This window comes from Triticum aestivum, chromosome 1D (genome assembly GCF_018294505.1).
Source record: "Triticum aestivum cultivar Chinese Spring chromosome 1D, IWGSC CS RefSeq v2.1, whole genome shotgun sequence".
Classification (NCBI taxonomy): domain Eukaryota; kingdom Viridiplantae; phylum Streptophyta; class Magnoliopsida; order Poales; family Poaceae; genus Triticum; species Triticum aestivum.
The window spans coordinates 464,451,574-464,467,300 of record NC_057796.1 but is presented as its reverse complement, the minus strand read 5'-3'; positions in this window follow the sequence as shown (position 1 = coordinate 464,467,300).

Here is a 15,727-nt window from a genome sequence, read left to right as displayed (position 1 = left end):
CTTCATGAAACGCTCCACGAAATTCACTCGAAAAAACTAGATGGAGTCGTTTTTAAGATGGATTTCGAGAAAGCGTACGATAAAGTCAAATGGCCTTTCCTTCAACAGGCCTTGCGTATGAAAGGTTTTGATGAAGCCTGGCGACGCCAGGTAGAATCGTTCACGCAAAAAGGGAGTGTTGGAATTAAAGTGAATGACGACATAGGTCATTATTTCCAGACACATAAGGGCCTGAGACAAGGAGATCCGATGTCTCCTATTGTGTTCAACATTGTAGTTGATATGTTGGCAATTCTGATAGGAAGGGCTAAGGAGGCTGGACAGGTGGGTGGACTGGTACCTCATCTAGTTGATGGTGGTGTGTCTATCCTACAGTACGCCGATGATACGATCATCTTTATGGAGCATGACTTGGCAAAAGCGAGAAATATGAAGCTGGTGTCGTGCTTATTTGAACAATTGACCGGGTTAAAGATTAACTTTCACAAAAGTGAATTGTTCTGCTTTGGTAGAGCCAATGGCGAACAAGAGGCTTATAGGCAATTGTTTGGGTGTGATTTGGGGACTTTACCTTTTACATACTTAGGTATACCAATCCACCATCGTAAGTTGACAAACAGAGAATGGAAGTGTATCGAGGACCGCTTTGAAAAGAAACTGAGTTGCTGGAAGGGCAAGCTCATGTCATACGGAGGCCGATTAATTCTGATAAATTCGGTCCTCACGAGTATGCCTATGTTTCTCTTGTCATTCTTCGAAGTCCTAGTTGGAGTAAGGAAAAGACTGGACTTCTATCGATCACGTTTCTTTTGGCAGAGCGATGAACTAAAAAGAAAATACAGACTCGCCAAGTGGGATATTATCCGTCGACCGAAAGACCAAGGGGGTCTTGGCATTGAGAATCTTGAGGTCAAGAACAGATGTCTTCTCAGCAAGTGGATGTCGAAGTATCTGTCGAGACTGATGCCACTTGGGCGCAGATTCTCTGTAGCAAGTATCTTCACTCCAAAACTTTATCCCAGGTGACCGCGAGGCCGACTGACTCACCTTTTTGGAAAGGTCTTATGAGAGTCAAATTAGCCTTTTTTAATAGGACAAAGTTTATTGTCGGTAACGGTGCTAGCACATGATTCTGGGAGGATACTTGGCTAGGAGAGACCCCCCTTGCGATTCAATATCCATCGTTGTATCGTATTGTTCAACGACGTGATGCTTTCGTTGCAATGGTACTTCAATCCATTCCCCTTAATATTCAATTCAGGAGGACGCTAGCCGGCAATCATTGGGAAGAATGGCTTCATCTAGTGAGTAGACTGATGGAGGTTCAGCTGTCTCAACAGCCCGATAAATTACGCTGGAAGCTTACTAGGTCTGGAGAGTTTACAGTTAAATCAATGTATCATGATGTTATCAATTCAAGCTTTATTCCTAGCTCCAAATATGTTTGGACTATCAAAGTTCCTTTGAAAATTAAAGTGTTTATGTGGTTTGTACATAAACAAGTAATATTAACCAAGGACAACTTGGCAAAGCGTAAATGGACAAGACCTACTAGGTGTAGCTTCTGTGATCGGGATGAAACTATCAAACGCCTTTTTCTTGATTGCCCGTTGGCCAAAGTTTTATGGCGGACGTTCCACATTGCATTTAATATTACTCCTCCGAGTTCTGTCAGCACGTTATTTGGAACGTGGTGTCGGTGTACAAAAAGAGGGGCGCACTTTTGTACCCCTTTACATGTGCACGGGCAGTCGGAGCCGCGCCCGCGGTCACACCAAGCAGAACAGGGGAGGTGAGCCAAGGTAAGACCGAAGCCCAGATAATCAGAGCAGCGCCAAGGCCAAGGCCACGAAGAACAGAGGGACGAAGCAGGTTCCCCCGGCAAGACCCTTGCCGGGGTAGCCTCAGCAGCCCCGGCAAGACCCTTGCCGGGGCAGCTCGCCCCACACCAACAGAGCGAGCCACCCTTGAGCCCACGGTCCCCAATGCCATCATCCACGTGGGGCCAGGGCTCGGGAAGGCACCTCTGTGGTGGCATGCAGATCTTTGTGAAGACATATTCAAGATCAGATGAGGATTAGAAGACGACGATCCTCGGCAAGATCCTTGCCGAGGAAGGCCACCAGACCCCCGGCAAGGTCCTTGCCGGGGACGACAACGCGCCGCGGCAAGACCCTTGCCGGGCCACCCGGCAAGGCCCTCGCCAAGGACGCCAGCGGGGCCACCACCAGGCCCGCGCCAACCAAGCTTCCACCGCCGTTCACATGCAGCTGCCAGCCCAACCAGCTGGGCGGGCACCTGCGTGGCAACATGCAGCTCCCGGGCCAACTCATCGAGCGCCTGCATGGCGGCATGCAGATCTTCGTGAAGGCTCCACCACCGCGCCACCTCAGCTGCCTAATTGCCTACATGGCGCCGCACGCATCGCTGGCCAGGGCGCATGTCGAAGCAAGGAGGAGCGGCGACGGACGGGACGGGCCTCGCCCCCGTCCCCAATAAAGCAAGGGGACACCTAAGCTATGCATTAAATGCGTCTTGTCCTGTAATACGAGCGATAAGCTCATGGCACTGTATGCCTTTCCACCTCCTGTGTGCCACTGTGGCAGCCCCTTCCAACTATAAAAGGAGGCCCATGGCATACTGGAGAAGGATTCGGCTCTTTCAAACCACGCACTGACCACAGCTAGTTCGAGAGCTCAAGAACTCTCTGAAATACACCCACCAAAGCAAGACTAGGGTTTTACACATCCTCGCGGCCCGAACCTGGGTAAACGAACCTTGTGCTGTCTACTGATCCTGCTCTTCTTGCAACCCTGCGCCCCGGCAACCATAGTAGGGATTCTTGTGATCCCATAGGTGTCGTTCCACACCGAAATCTTTGGCGCGCCGGGTAGGGGGCGCAATTGTGAGAATCTGGTCTAGTAGTTAGCCTAGCAGTTCTTCGTCGCCATTGCTCCTAAGAAGAAGACGGCCACGGCGATCGGCTCGTTGGGAGCCGAACGACCCGTGCTGGTGCGGACAAGCAGTGGACCGGTCGCGGAAAGGACCCGGGCCACGGTCCGCGAGCACCAACATCGCCCAGGCTGTCAGAGCCTGGCGAGCGGCGTCGTTCGTGCGCCAAACGACCGGCCGCACGTCGCCAGATCCAAAGACGGAGCTGGGCCCCCCGCAGGCGGCGCAGGGCCCTCCAGGGGTGTCGTTGTGCCACCTCCGGGCGGCGCAGCGACCTCCAAGACGCCCACAACGGCGACCACCACGCGCTCTTCCCATGGTGTGCGCACCGGGCAGCGTCACCACGTTGGTGACCCTGGGCACCGCCGTGGGAAGAGCCCTGTGCGTCATCCGCAAGATGAAGGGGTACAGCATGCTCGCCGAAGCGCTGGCGAAAATGGCACGCAGCCGTTGGGTCGTAACGGAGCTCCTTCTAACGTAGTTAGAAGTCGAAGCGTGCCGCGATCCACGCAGCTGTCGCCGCCGCCCACGCCAGCGGAAGCTTTGGCGCGCGCGCAGCTGCTCCTCGACTTCCCTCCTGCTGCGGAGAAGCTCGACGAGTGGAGGGCCACCATCTGAAGCCTCGTCGCTATCGCAAACAAAGATGATCCGCGACCGGCGGGGCCCTCGGGTCGGCGCTCCACCGAGCCACCACATGCTGGCGCTGGGAGGACCGGGGGAGCTACGGCCACAGTGCACTCTCCTCCTCCTCGCCAGCCGCCGCGGGCGTCGGCCCGTCGTGACGACACTTGTGATAATATCTCCATAGCGTCGTTCGACCCACGGACCCTCCGCGACCAGTGTCAGGTCCTTCGGGAGCGAGCTCACGAAGATGCTCGAACCACCGCCGAATGCCGGCGCGAAACGCGCCGCCAGTCGGACAAGCGGGCGGGACCCGCTATGACCACCCGACACCGGGGGGCTCCGGCGGCCTACCTTACGAGGTGGGCTGCCCGGCCTTTACCCGTGAGCTGCGGCAGTTCCAGTGGCCGTCCCACCGCACGTTCAAGCCCGACGTCGGCGAGAAGTACACTGGCAAGACCCATCCGTCCGAGTTCCTCAGCATCTACACCATCACGATGCAGGCTGCTGGGGCTCGCGACGACAAGGTGCTTGCCAACTATTTCCCGCTGGCGCTCAAGCCCAATGTGATGTCTTGGTTGATGCACTTGCCGGTGGATTCCATTTCTTCTTGGCCGGATCTGTGCCATGAGTTCGTTGGCGCCTTCACAGGAGGCCACCAAGCTCATGGCCAGGCCAGTGATCTGCATATCATTCCCCAGAAGGAAGGGGAGACCCTGCGCAAGTACATCCAGAGATTCAGCCGGGTGCAGTACAACATCCCCGACGTTCATCCCGCCACTGTGATTAGCGCGTTCCACCAGAATGTGCGCAATCGCAAGATGCGCGAGGAGCTGGCGATGACCAAGGTTAAGGATGTGGCCGAGCTCTACGTTCTGGCCGATAGATGTGCCCGGGCTGAAGAGGGAAGGAAGTACCCCGACGAAGACGCCGGCGCGGAAACCGACTCTACCGATGAGGACGCCGCTACCCCGATGAAGAAGGGCCGGCGTCGCAACAGGAAATGCAAGGGCAAGGCCGTGCTTGCCGTTGAGGGATCTGACGACACCGGTGCCAGCAAGAAGGTCAAGGCAGGCGCTCCCGACAAGGAGATTGCCGGGTGCGTCGCCTGCCGGGCCTTGGCGGCTATCGACAAGCCAGGGAGCTCCGGCAAGCAATACTGCAAGATCCACCACACCAAGGGCCACGACCTCCAGAACTGCCGACAAGTCAAGCTGCTTGCTGAGAAGCAAAAGGCTGAGTACGAGAGGCGGGACAAGGAGAAGGACCAGGACGGTGCTGAGGGATCCGGCAAGAAGCGTGGCGGCCAAGGAGGCCGCCTCGGCAAGGACAACCAGCAAGAGAGGCCTGCCCGGGGCCGCGACAAGAAACAAGAAGACGATGATCACGACGAGGACGACGAGTCTAGTGAGCAAGGGTTCCAGAAGGCTACGGAGGCCATGTGCGTCGATGGCGGCGCCTCGCTGCATACCTCTCACCGCCAGCTCAAGCAGTGGGCGCGTGAGATTATAGCAGCAGAGCCGTCGTTCAACGCTCAGAAGTCGCTGAAGTGGTCCAGCACGCCCCTCATCTTTGACGCCGAGGACCACCCCGACCGCACTACCGCGGTCGGGTGTTTGCCATTGTTGGTCTCACCAACGATACGCAACCTCAGGGTGAACAAGATTTGGTTGACGGCGGGGCCGGCCTGAACCTGATCTCGCCTGTCGTGATAAAAAAGTTGCAAATCCCTGATGGAGACCTCGAGGAAACGGGCACGTTTCGAGGGGTCAATCTAGGGAGGAGCCAGCCGAAGGGAAAGGTCACACTGCCCGTGACATTTGGAGGAGAGTTGAACTACATGACGGAGAGGATCGTCTTCGACGTGGCCGAGATCCCCTTGCCCTACAACGGGATCCTCGGCCGCCCGGCACTAGCCAAGTTCATGGCGGCGTCACACTACGCCTACAACATGCTAAAGATGCCCGGGCCGTTGACCATCATCTCCGTCCCCTCCGACAAGAAGGACGCGCTGATTTGCGCCGACCAACTCTACCGGGAAGCAGTTGCAGCAGCTGCCGTCAAGGCACCTGCTCCTGCCGCTGAAGGCCTAGGAGGGAAGAAGAAGCCCGGCAAGACCTCTCGCACCCACTCTGGCAAGCGCACCTCCTCGGAGTGTTGTGCTACCGTCGAGGACGTGCAGAGAGCTCTACCGACAAGAGCAAGAGATCCAGGGCCGAGCCGCCGCAGACCAAGAGGGTGCCCGTCAGGGAGGATGGCACGGGAGGGTCCTTCAGCATAGGCTCCACCCTCGACAGCAAATAGGAAGGCACGCTCTTCACCTTCCTGCGGGCGAATGTCGACGTGTTTGCATGGCAAGCATCCGACATCCCCGGTGTTCCCAGGGAGGTGATTGAGCACCACCTAGCTGTCTACCCCCACGTGCGGCCCGTCGAGCAGAAGGTCAGAAAGCAGGCTCTGGAGAGGCAGGAGTTCATCACAGAGGAGATCAGGAAGTTGGAAGCGGCAGGTTTGGTGAGAGGAGTGCTCCACCCGACGTGGTTGGCCAATCCGGTAGTGGTGCGCAAGGCGAATGGGAAGTGGAGACTGTGTATTGATTACACAGATATCAATAAGGCTTGTCCTAAGGACCCCTTCCCGTTGCCGCGCATCGACCAGATTGTTGACTCCACAGCCGGGTGTGATCTGTTATCATTCCTCGACGCCTACTCGGGCTACCACCAGATCTTCATGACAAGAGAGGATGAAGAGAAGACAACATTCATCACCCCATGTGGTACGTATTGCTTTTTACGGATGCCTTTTGGGTTGAAGAGTGCTGGCTCAACGTTCGCAAGAGCAGTCCAAATTGGTTTTGAACCTCAGCTCCATAGAAATATGGAGGCATACATGGATGACATAGTGGTCAAAACCAAGGACGGGCCAACTCTTGTGCAAGATCTGGAAGAGACATTTGCTAACCTGCGCAAGATCAACCTCAAGCTGAACCCTGAGAAGTGTGTCTTCGGCGTTCCATCCGGCAAGCTTCTCGGGTTCTTTGTGTCGCAGCGCGGGATCGAGGCAAACCCAGACAAGATCAAGGCTATTGAGCAGATTGAGGCGCCCAAGCGGATCAAGGATGTGCGTTGGCTCACCGGCTGCGTTGCCGCCATGAGCCGATTCATCTCCAAGTCCGTCGAGCGCGCCCTTCCCTTCTTCAAAATCTTGAAGAAGACAGGCCCAATAGAGTGTACCCCAGAAGCCGAGGCAGCATTGCAGGATCTGAAGAAATACCTTTCCTCCACGCCAATACTGGTTGCGCCTAAACCACAAGAGTTGTTGCTGCTGTATCTGGCGGTGACGAATCAAGTGGTCAGCGCTGCGCTGGTGACACAGAGGAAGGTCAATGAGGAGGCAGTGACGGCGGCATAATCAGCGGATGGCAAGCCCAAAATTCCCCCGGCAGGGCCTGGTGCCGGCAAGGCGAGGCCCCCGGCAGAGTCTGATGCTGCCAAGGCAGTGCCCGCGCAGTCAAGTGAGGTGGTGCAGAAGAAGAAGATGATGCAGCACCCGGTTTACTTTGTCAGCTCCCTCTCGCAGGGAGCTAGATCGAGGTACTCTAGTGTGCAGAAATTGCTCTTTGGCCTCCTTATGGCCTCGAGGAAGCTGCATCATTACTTCCAAGCCCACGAGATCACTGTCGTCACCCGCCTCCCATTACAACGGATGCTGCACAACCCGGATGCGACTGGAAGGATTGTGGAATGGGCCTTGGAGTTGTCAAGCTTTGGTTTAAGGTTTGAAAGTACCTCGACAATTCAGAGCAGAGTCTTGGCGGAGTTCATTGCAGAATGGACCTCGACGCCTGACGAAGAAATCCAGGAGACCACTCTCCCCGGCAAGGAAGCAGACCGCGACTGGATCATGTACTTTGATGGGGCTTTCTCGCTGCAAGGCGCCGGTGCCGGTGTGCTGCTCGTCGCACCCACCGAAGAGCACCTCAAGTACGTGATCCAGATGCACTTCCCCAGGGAGATGTCCACCAACAACATTGCTGAGTACGAGGGATTGCTTGCCGGTCTCAGGATCGCGGCAGACCTCGGGGTTAAGAAGCTCATCGTCAGGGGTGACTCGCAGCTCGTTGTCAGACAGGTCAACAAGGATTATCAGAGCCCATTGATGGAAGCTTACGTAGATGAGGTGAGGAAGCTGGAGGAACGCTTTGACGGTATCCAAGCGGAGCACGTCCCCCGAGCGGAGAACGACATCGCCGATTACCTGTCAAAGCGTGCCGCATTCAAGCTACCTATGGAACCAGGTACCTTTTTGCTCCGGTTAACTCAACCATCCGTCGAACCATCAGCGGGGCAGAACAAGCGAAGGAAGTCGGGTCCCGGCAAGTACTTTCCTACCGAGCCCTCTGGGGCTGCCGGCAAGGGTGCTGCCGCGGACGCTGAGCCTGCCCAAGAGCAGCTGCCTCCGCCAGGGCGTCAAGCCCTAGCCGTAGAGACAGCCGCTCCCATGGCGGAAGAAATGCCTTTGGTCCTTGCCGTCGAGCCCCAGGCTCCGGCGTGGGCGCAGCATACCGTCCGATTCCTCCAAACAGGGGAGCTTCTTGAGGAGCAGGAAGAAGCAGAGAAAGTAGCCCGTCGGTCCGCCCTGTACCAGTTCGTCGATGACGTCCTGTACAGGAGAAGGCCGAACGGCGTGAAATTGAAGTGCATCCCCCGGGAGGAAGGACTGGAGCTGTTGGCGCAGATACATGGAGGCATATGTGGCTCCCACATAGGGTCGAGGGCCCTTGCCGAAAAGGTGTTCCGGCAAGGTTTCTTCTGGCCCACCGCCCTCCAGGATGCGACGGCACTAGTAACCAAGTGTGAAGCGTGTTAGTTCCATTCAAAGAAGCTTCATCAACCATCCCAAGCCCTTCAAACAATCCCTCTCTCCTGGCCATTCTTGGTCTGGGGGCTCGACATACTGGGCCCTTTCCCCCGCGCTGTCGGGGGCTTTGAGTACTTGTACGTTGCAATCGACAAGTTCATGAAGTGGCCGGAGGTGGAAGCAGTGAGAAAGGTGACTGCTCAGTCAGCTGTCAAGTTTTTCAAAGGACTGGTCTACCGTTTTGGTGTGCCAAATAGAGTCATCACCGACAACGGCACGCAGTTCACGAGCCACACCTTCATGCAATACATTCAAGACCTCGGCAGCAAGGTCTGTTTTGCTTCCGTGGAACACCCACGGAGCAACGGCCAAGCGGAGAGGGCGAATGCTGAAGTGTTGCGAGGCCTAAGGACAAAGACTTTTGACAAGCTGGGCAAGAGCGGAAGGCGCTGGATTGATGAATTGCCAGCAGTTCTTTGGTCGATCAGGACGACGCTAAATCGGGCCACCAGCCAGACACCTTTTGCCCTGGTCTACGGGGCAGAAGCAGTTCTCCCCACGGAACTCATATACGGGTCACCTCGAGTGCTCGCTGATGATGAGGTTGAGCAAGAGCGGTTGCGCCAAGATGACGCAACGCTCCTTGAGGAAGATCGTCTTCGGGCGGCTGTGAGAGCAGCGCGCTACCAGCAAGCCTTGCACCGCTACCATAGCCGCAAGGTTCATGCCCGAAGCTTTGAGGAAGGCGACCTTGTTCTTCGGCGCGTTCAGTCGGCCAAGAATGCCAACAAGTTGACGCCGAAGTGTGAAGGCCCTTATCGGGTAATACGAGTCACCAGGCCCGGCGCAGTCCGCCTGGAGACCGAAGATGCCGTCCCAGTGAGCAACTCCTGGAACATCGAGCATCTTCATAAGTTTTACCCATAAGGCGCGGCTTGCCGGGCCTCCCGACAAGCCACCTTTTGTACAAGCTTTGCCGGCAAAGCATGTAACCCTTCGTACAAAGCCAGACGCAGACCCTGAGCATAAATAAATGAAGCGCTTGCACCCTAAGTCATAGCATGCATGCTAGGTCGAGTCTCTTCCTTGGTTAGGGTTGATAGTGCTCAGCAGCGACTAACCCCTAGCTTAGAGGTCGAGTGCGCGTCTATCTGTTTCTCTTCTGTCCTCTTTTGGTTCGCAGGGCACATGAGCACTTCTGCTGAGCTACTTGGGAGAAAGAAAACGGACCGGCGTCCCGACCCCGGCAAACCAGAGTTGCCGGGGGCTGCAAGCACAAGGATCCAACTGCGGCAAGATGAGATTGCCAGGGGGCTGCAGCTCTAGATAAGTCTTTTATCCTCTGTCGTGCATTTCGGAACAGGACTGGGGCATGTGAAACCTCGTTTTTATCTCTAGGCTGCCGTGCTCCCCTTTTTCCTATACCTAAGGATTATTTCCTGGGTCCGGATTTGGTTGTAGCCGCAGCGGCAAGGAGGTAGAACGAGTAGCCTAAAGCCCACTTCATCCCTGCCTCCGCCAAGAGCGCGAAAAGTGGGGGGACGGCAAGGCCTGTTGCCGGGCGAAAAACGTTTATCTTAAACAATAACAAGGATTCGCTCCTTGTCGCGGGGTTTACCCACGAGCGAAAAACCCGACAAGCATCCCTTTTTCATTAAAAACATCCCATACAGGTACAGTTCGTACGGAATGAAAAACATGAGCAAGGGGATTACAAGTTCTAAATTTAACGAAGGCCCGCAGGCTTACAAACTAAAAAAGAGATAAGATGCCCGTAATCCCTTTCTTGTCCCTGTCCTCAGGAGGCAGGTCAAGGAGGCGAGAGGGCAAAAGGGGCACCTAGGCGAGCTACGAGCAGCAGAAAGCATCAAGAGAACACCTCGGTGGCCGCCCACGGGTGGGCCGGTGATGACGGTGCCGGGAAAGGAGCTGGAAGACGAGGCGGCAGGACCGGCAATACGCGATGAAGGCATCGGTGCCCTGGTACTCCGAGTTGACGGCCTTGCCGCCCGCCCTCTTCCTCTTCCGCAGCCTCCCGACGCCAGCCGCCCAAGGAGACGGCCCCGAGAAGTTCAAGGAGCTGGCCTCACCCCCGGCAAACCTCTGCCGGAGGAGCGGCCAGGTGCAGATGCTGCTGCTGCCGCACCCGCCCAGGTGCGGGGCGTCCGACGCCTAGTCGGACTCATATCCGTCATCTGCCCCGTGTTCCTTCTCATCACTTTCGCTCGAGGAAGAGTTTCCATCGTCGGAATCTCCGTCGGAGGAGCTCTCCACACAGCACTTCAGGCAAGTTCGAAACTCTCCGAAGATCTTGACGGAGAGCAGGCCGTCCTCCATTAATTTGAAGTAGAGGATGAGCCCCGCCGTCAGGCTGTGGATGCGAGCGAACGTCTTCCATCCACGACGGAGGTACATAACCCGAGGAGCCGGGAACTCGACATCGACCCGCGTGCCCCCGTTCCCACAGCCCCTCATGTGCAACCTGAGGGTCTAGGGCGGGTCACGCTCCATCACCCGAGCAAAAGGGGCGGGGAGACGAAGACGACGACGCGGGGGCCGGCGCAGCCTGATGAAGAACTCGCAAGGCTGGTCTTCAACGTGGCCCTCCATCGGGAAAGGCATCATTGGCGGGGGCAAGGCCGGCGCGCCGCCCCGTCCTCCTCTTCCCCGAGCACTACGGCCTCTGCCCCGGCCTCGCCCACGGCCTCGCCCCTCCCCCTTCCCCTCGCGGCCGGTTCCACCACCGCGGGCTCAGCAGGAGGAGTGACGCGCTGTCGAGCGGCGACCCTCGCCGCCACCGTCGAGGGACCAGGATTCCCCTTCTCCATGGCGAGTGAAAGGGAGAAGCAGAAGCGAGAGGAGATAGATGACAGAAGAATGCGGGACGCCATCCCCCCTTCCCCCTCTTTATAAAGGGGTGGGGTCGGGGCTCGGCCGCCCCGCTCGGCCAATCCAGCCACCGGAGGCGCAGGGAATCAGGACCGACCCGCTGCCCCAACCAGCGACGGCCCGGTGTCCCGCCTCCAACGCTTGCCACCCCAGGCGCATGAAGGACGTGTGGCGGGCATGCAGAACTGAGGGGACGGGTGAAGCGACCTCTCCCCACCCCGTGATCGTGGGGAGTGGACGCCTTGAAGACCGCGACCCAGCCCCGTTCAGTAAATGAGCCGCGCCTCCACGCCTCCCTCTTTTTACGGGGAAGTCGCGAGCCGCCTCTTTACTGCGATATGACGCATGCGTGTGGAAACCGCCCCACGCATGCCGCCCACGTCATGCACACCCCTCCACGCCGCGCCGCGCGCGCGGGTCGTGGGAAGTGCAGTGCGCGAAAAGTCTTACCGCGGTAAAAACCGCCCCGCCTGCCCGCGCACCGTTTTGGGCCTGGCCCAACAACGTGTCGCGCTTATGTGTGGCCCAGGCCCGGGGACTCCTGTTGGTGTACAAAAAGAGGGGCGCACTTTTGTACCCCTTTACCTGTGCACGGGCAGTCGGAGCCGCGCCCGCGGTCACACCAAGCAGAACAGGGGAGGTGAGCCAAGGTAAGACAGAAGCCCTAGATAATCAGAGCAACGCCAAGGCCAAGACCACGAAGAATAGAGGGACGAAGCAGGTTCCCCCGGCAAGACCCTTGCCAGGGCAGCCTCAGCAGCCCCGGCAAGACCCTTGCCGGGGCAGCTTGCCCCACACCAACAGAGCGAGCCACCCTTGAGCCGAGGGTCCCCAATGCCATCATCCACGTGGGGCCAGGGCTCGGGAAGGCACCTCTATGGTGGCATGCAGATCTTTGTGAAGACATATTCAAGATCAGATGAGGATTAGAAGACGATGATCCTCGGCAAGATCCTTGCCGAGGAAGGCCACCAGACCGCCGGCAAGGTCCTTGCCGGGGACGACAACGCACCACGGCAAGACCCTTGCCGGGCCACCCGGCAAGGCCCTCGCCAAGGACGCCAGCGGGGCCACCGCCAGGCCCGCGCCAACCAAGCTTCCACCGTCGTTCACATGCAGCTGCCAGCCCAACCAGCTGGGCGGGCACCTGCAGGGCAACATGTAGCTCCCGGGCCAACTCATCGAGCGCCTGCATGGCGGCATGCAGATCTTCGTGAAGGCTCCACCACTGCGCCACCTCAGCTGCCTGCCTGCTTACATGGCGCCGCACAGCCTAGTGGTGGGGAGGGGTTGATGCCTTCCCACCCACCCAGGTTCAAGGCATGGTACTTGCAATTTGGGTTTGTTGCATCAATTATACTGTAGGGGGTTCCCTTACAGTCTTTTTATCAAAAAACATGGCGCCGCACGCATCGCTGGCCAGGGCGCGTGTCGAAGCAAGGAGGAGCGGCGACGGAAGGGACGGGCCTCGGCCCCGTCCCCAATAAAGCAAGGGGACACCTAAGCTACACATTAAATGCGTCTTGTCCTATAATACGAGCGATAAGCTCAGGGCACTGTACACTTTTCCACCTCCTGTGTGCCACTGTGGCAGCCCCTTACAACTATAAAAGGAGGCCCATGGCATACTGGAGAAGGATTCGGCTCTTTCAAACCACGCACTGACCACAGCTAGTTCGAGAGCTCAAGAACTCTCTGGAATACACCCACCAAAGCAGGACTAGGGTTTTACGCATCCTCGCGGCCCGAACCTGGGTAAACGATCCTTGTGCTGTCTACTGATCCTGCTCTTCTTGCAACCCTGCGCCCCGGCAACCGTAGTAGGGATTCTTGTGATCCCATAGGTGTCGTTCCACACCGACACATGGCTTAACGGGATAGAGTCCGAAATAGCGAGACACATTCGCGTAGGAGTATGTGCTTTATTGTGGGCAGTCTGGAACTGCAGAAATGATTTGGTTTTTAACAGAACAACAAATATTCATTTTTTGTAGGTTATCTTCCGAGCCATTGCATTGATCCGTATGTGGTCGCTACTCACTCCGACGGAGGCCAGGGAGCGTTTGGTTACTGGATCTATCCGCTGGGAGATGGTAGCACGGGATATATTCAACCGGTTTGGATGGTGGTCATGTAATAGGATAGGCAATTAGTTTACCCGTCTTTCTTATGCCAGCCGGTTATGGCTTTTTGTGGCTAGTTTGTTTCTGGCCCTTTGGTTCTTTGTGAGCTTTACTTTATTTTCATTTGAGACTTTAAGACCTTGTTGAACCTATTTGCTTATTTATTAAAGTTGGCCGTATGCATCGTTCTGATGCAGAGGCCGGGGAGTCCCCCCTTTTCGGAAAAAAAAGAATCACCATGGGACCAAGACAAAAGAAATGGGAGAGGTAGCGGAAATCCACCTTGGCTCATAGGTGTTTATACATATACATTTTTAAAAGTTAAGAAATTCAAGAAAAAATCCTGCTTGTGAATCCGGACATTATATGTGCGTGCACCAAGTTTTGATGAAAAAGGACATTTTTTTGGCTTGCGGTTTAGGCTGCTCCCATTTCGCTCGCCGCTACTACGGGAATCGCTTTTGCTTTCTTTTCCTCTGGCTACTAAGATGTTTCAGTACGCCAGTTTGTCTCTTGCCTGCTCATGGATTCAGCAGACAGTTTAAAAGATTGACCTATTTGGGAATCTCCGGATCTATGCTTATTTTCAACTCCCCGAAGCATTTCGTTGCTTGTTGTAAAAAAGACAATTTTCAATGCTTGATTACAGCTATTCACGAGGCGTTTTTTATCTTTTTTATACATGCCACAAAAAAATGTTCCTTTTTACCGAAATTTTGTGTGCGAACATAGGATGTCCGGATGTATACGTGTTTTTTTTCTTAATTCTTTAACATTTTGAAATTTGTTTTTCATACATATTCCATAATAGAAAAGGCAAGGGCATCACAATTCTGGATCTAAGGAAAGGGCATATGGATCTAAGGAAAGGGCATATTTCATAATAGATGTAAAGATGGAATATGTATGGAAAGGGCATATGTACTTCCTAAAGATCTAAGGAAAGGGCATCACAATTCTGGATGACAAGATGGGGTGGGGGATATGGGATATCTTAGATGAAGGCATAAAATGCAGCTCTGGTTTCGACCGAGTCATCTGTGATACTATTCCAGGAGTACAATTCATGTAATTAAATAATCTTCCACAACACTACAAAAGCTAATAGCGTCAAACCAAGATATATATAATGGTCAAGACTATATTCTCTCGATCCGACAAAATTCACATGTTGTTCCGGCTTCGACATCACCTTCATGATGCTCACTTTAAGGATGCATCCACCCAAAACCTGAAACAAGAGAAAGAAGGCATCCATTGATTATTACACATCTACAAACCAACCAAAGATGATCATGCATAATTTGATAATTGAAAACACCCTTAATCTTCTACTCCCTCGGTTCATAAATATAAGTCTTTTTAGAGGTTCTACTACAAACTACATAAAGATATATATAGACATACTTTAGAGTGTAGATTCACTCATTTTGCTTTGTTTGTAGTCCATAGTGAAATCTCTAAAAAGACTTATATTCAGGAACGGAGGGAGTATATCTAAATAGCTAGCCCACTAACATATTTCTGTGAACATGCACACATGCCACCTCATCATGTAAACATGAATGCACAAGACCTACCATCATCATGCAAACATGCACGGGAAAAGGCCCATCACCTCATCAAGTTACACATGCATGCAAAACACCCACATCGTCATGCAAACATGCATGGAAAAAGGCCCACCTCGTCAATAATTAAATACAGTAAATCATATATGTTTTTAGTTTTATTTCTCATATTATTCAAAATAATCAAATATCATGAAAGTATACTGCAACTGAGTCCTACAACAACATGCGAGGTATCATCTAGTTAAGCCATAATATGTATGAACTCACCAGTCCGTCAAGTGTAGCAAGAGCATCAGCATGTTTCTCGACCATCTCCATGGTCACATGCCCAAATCCCTTTGAGATATTGGTCTTCTTCTGACATCTCACCTTAGCTTGGGACACCTTACCGTGCTGGCCGAAGAACCGACACAGCTAGGAGTTATTCACCTTGTGAGGCAGGTTGTATACAATCACCGTAAAATAAGACTTGTAATGTTGTTGCCGAGGTCTCTCCATGTGGTTAGTGCTTTTTGGATTTGTGGTCGTCTGTTGGTTTTTCCTCTTCCACCATTTTGAACTCTCACACCTTTCACTGATTTCCTGATCCAGCAAAATCAAATTTATAGTGGGACAGAGGGTTAGTACATTTATCTAACCAATACTATAATGATGTAATACACAATTTAACCATCAGCTTATCCTATGACATTTGTTAAATTAAAATAA